This window comes from Pteropus alecto, unplaced genomic scaffold, assembly GCF_000325575.1.
Source record: "Pteropus alecto unplaced genomic scaffold, ASM32557v1 scaffold25, whole genome shotgun sequence".
NCBI lineage: Eukaryota > Metazoa > Chordata > Mammalia > Chiroptera > Pteropodidae > Pteropus > Pteropus alecto.
This window is the reverse complement of record NW_006441955.1, coordinates 30,528,313-30,532,329: the sequence shown is the minus strand read 5'-3', so window position 1 is coordinate 30,532,329 and position 4,017 is coordinate 30,528,313. Positions and strand designations below refer to the sequence as shown.

At 34.0% G+C, this 4,017-nt stretch overlaps 1 pseudogene; it reads left to right on the top strand.

Annotated features, from left to right (window-relative positions):
- The first annotated feature begins 3,615 nt into the window (after positions 1–3,615).
- On the top strand, positions 3,616–3,734 carry LOC112486010 (annotated as a pseudogene).
- Positions 3,735–4,017: the final 283 nt, after the last annotated feature.

Sequence of the window (4,017 nt, the reverse complement as noted above, 5' to 3'; positions counted from 1 at the left end):
AATAGGTATAAAATGAAAACACCTTACTTTGTTTTGTGTTCCTAAGAATATTAAAGAAATTTTCAATCAACATAATCATAAACAGCATAATATAGTAGTTGAGTACTCTGAGGAGTAGCTATATGACTTTGAGTGCATTATACATTGCCTCAGTTTCTTCACTATAAAATGGGGATAATAAAAGTATGTATTAGGTTCTCCAGAAAAACAGAACCAGTAGGAGAGATGGAGAACAAGAGAGATATAGAGACAGTTTATATTATAATAATATATACCTATTTTTATAATATATTATACATAACATATTTATGTATAATACATTATTACGTATAATATAGAGATTGATTGTGATGAAATGGCTCACACAATTATGAAGTCCTACAATCTAGAGAACCAGGAAAGCCAGTGGTGTAATTCAGTTAGGCCCAAAGGCCTCAGAACCAGGGCAGCCAATGGTTTAAAACCCACCTGGGGGTCAGAGAAGATGAGATTTCCCAAGCAGGCAGACAGAGAGCAAAAAGGAGCAAATTCCTCCTTCCTCTGACTTGTATTCTTTTTTTATTAAATTTATTGGGGTGACATTGATTAATATTATATAGCTCTCAAGTGTACAATCCAATAAGACGTCATATATATATTGCTTGTGTGTTCACCACTCAAAGTTAAATTTCCTTCCATCACCATATATTTGACCCCCTTTACCCCTATCCCCTCCCCTTCCCTCTGGTAGCCACCAATCTGCTGTCTGTGTCCATGAGTCTCTGTTGTCTGTCATGTTTATTGCTTTCAGTTTTATATCCCATATACAAGTGAAATAATATGTTCTTAACATTTTTGTCTGACTTATTTCACTTAGCATGATACTCTCAAGATCTATCCATGTTGTCACAAATGGCAGTACTTCATCTTTTCTCATGGCTGAGTAACATTCCATTGTACATACATATCACATCTTTTTTATCCAATCATCTATTAAGGGACACTTCAGTTTCCATTTCTTGACCACTGTGTACAATGCTGCTATGAACATCAGGGTGCATATATCTTTGTGGATATTTTCAAATTTGTTGGGTAGATACCCAGAAGAAGTGTTGCTGGGTCATATAGTAATCCTATTCTTAATTTTTTGAGGAACCTTCATAATGTTTTCCATAGCTATCTTTGTTCTATTCAAACTTTCAATGGTTGGAATGATGCCCACCCACATGAGAGGGGCAATTTACTGAGTTCACTAATCTCATTCAGAAACACCCTCACAGACATACCCAGAAATATTTTTTAATCTGAGCACCCTCTGGCCAGTAAAAATTGACATAAAATTAACCATTGTACTACCTCACTTGATTGTTGAGTGGATTCAGTAAATTAACATGAGAAAGCACTTAAAACTGAGCCTGGCACAAAGTAATTGCATTAGTTGCTGTTGACTTAAAGTCCATATCTGATTATTCTAGTATCTGCGTGTCCTAAAGTTATTTTTATATTGTCTACTTTTTTCTTTTAGTTTCCAGTTATTCTTGTGCCTGGCATATATAACATTTTTTTATTAAATGTCATACATCATATGTAAAAACTTTCAGAATCTTTTAATTATAATTCCTCTCTCCTGAGATCATTTTCTTTTGGCAGGCAGTTGGATCCAATTGTGATTGAGATAGTCAAGACTGGGCTTTGGGCCATTTGATGGCTGCTCTATTTCTAATTTTTCATTATTCCCCTAGGGTAGTGCTTGAGGTATCTCAAGAGAAAACCTATGGTGCAGGGACCCTATCCTCCTTTTTCAGTTCTGAACTGCAAAGTTTCTTCTCATTCTCCTCCCCACTCTCCCATGCTGTCAGTCTTGAAGACCGCCAAAAGCTCTAGGACACATTTTTGCTGCTCAGCAATTTTCCCCAGGAAAAAAGTGCTGGAAAAGGTCCCCTTTACTTTAGTACATTTCTTTCTTCCTAACTTATTATCTACCCCTGACTGTTTTGGACAATCGTTAATGCTGTCAAACATCTATTTGTTATATTTACCCAGACCTTATAGTTCTTAGCACCATGTTTAGTCTGATATGGGCAATTTCATCATAATTAGAAGCAGAAGTTTTCTTATCTATAAAAAGGGAGAAAACTTCCTGTCCTTTATTCTATTTCTTAGTAGTTGCTATGTGGATTACAGTATTAAGCTCTAATTTATCACAATCTACTTAGAGCTAATACTGAATTATTTAAAATAAAATGTGAGAACCATGTAACAGTATACTTCCACTTAATCCCCTCATTCTTTGAGTTATTGTCATATGTAGTACATTTGCATACAGTATAAATCCAACAATATAGGATTATAATTTTTGCTTTAAACGTTTCTATATTTGTTAAATTATAAGAATAAAATTAAAAATATATTTTTTTTTTCTGTAGAGGTAAGTTACCATGTGATATCATTCCCTTTCACCTGAAGAATTTTTTTTTTTGCTAATTCTTGTAGGTTTGCTGATGATTAATTTTGATTTTTGTCTTTATTTCCCCTTTATTTTTGAAAGATATTTTCTCTAGATATAGAATTCTTGATTGCATTTTTTTCAGCAGTTTGGATATATCAACCTAATGTCTCTAGCCTCTATTGTTTGTGATGAAAAGTTAGCCATCATTCACATTGTTATTCCCCATATGTAATAGGTCATCTTTCTCTTGCTTCATTCAAGATCACTTTTTCTTTGGCTTTTACCAATTTATCTATTAAATATCTAGGTATTTATTTTATATTTATCCTACTCGGGGTTTGTCAAGTTCAGGTCTAAAAGGCTCTCTATCATCACAATGCAACAATTTTCACCTATAATTTCTTGGTATATTCTCATACAGTAGTAGCATGAATATCCAAAACAAAACACTTATACACATAGAGATAAGTAACCGTAAGTCAAAAGTAAAATCTCTAAATTCACAAATTATACCATAAAAATATTTTCCTATTGGTGAAATAATTTAGCACATTAAACTAAAGATACAGCAACTTAATTTTAAAATTCTATCAAGTTTACCAAAAATATAGTGGTTACCAGAGGCTGGTGGGGAGGAGGGAGGTAGATGGGGGGGAAAAAAATTAAGTCATTTCTTCAATTTAAAAAATTTAAATAAATAAATAAATGCCATTTATATATCCTTTAAAAAAAAGTTTACCTAAAATATACTTTCTATAGAGGCAGAGTTACTGTGAAGCTAATAAATTTAAGTTTTAGAGTTCTGTAGTGGCCTTCAAAATGTCTTCATATGAGCATTTATTTGTAAAGTTTGCAAAAGTACATTAATTTTTAGTTTTTTTTTCATAAAGAAGACCCTAAATTGTATGGACCTCAGGCCTCGACAAACCTGCTCTTTACCGGGAATGAAAAATAAATGTAGTTCTTTCTGTGGGAAGCCAAAAGTTTTTGTTTGTTTGCTTGTTTGATGACTTCGCGATAAACAAAGAAAGAATGCTGCTATAGCACAGAAATGACTTGAGCAGTAGGAACGTGTTGTTGAGCAGCAGGCACTTTGGCAGACCTCGTTTTCCAGCCCAGAAGTATGAGTTTGGCCCTCCCACACAAGACCAACAGTTTTTTATAGTTTTAAAAATAAGTATAAGTTTGTCTATGGCCATGCCACCCTGAATGAGCCTGATCCTGTCTGGTCTTGGAAGCTAAGCAAGGTCAGGCCTCGTTAGTACTTGGATGGGAGACCACCTAGGAAGACCAGGTGCTGTAGGTGTAAAAATAAAAAATGAGGGATTGTAAGCTGACAAAGTCCTTGCAATCTGTGAGGTCAACCAAGGCTTGCCTCGCCTAAAAATAAGTAAATAATAAAAAAATTTTAAGAAAATAAGTGTAAGCTAAGCCCTCAATGTATAGAGCTTTGCCCTATTAAAGCATAACTTTTTTTACCATGACCCACATAGTAATTGACTATGATATTGGTATAATGACGTTGTCTCCTAAGCCTGGGTACACAATTATGCAATCTGTGTGCTTTGAATACAGAGTTCTGGTATAAA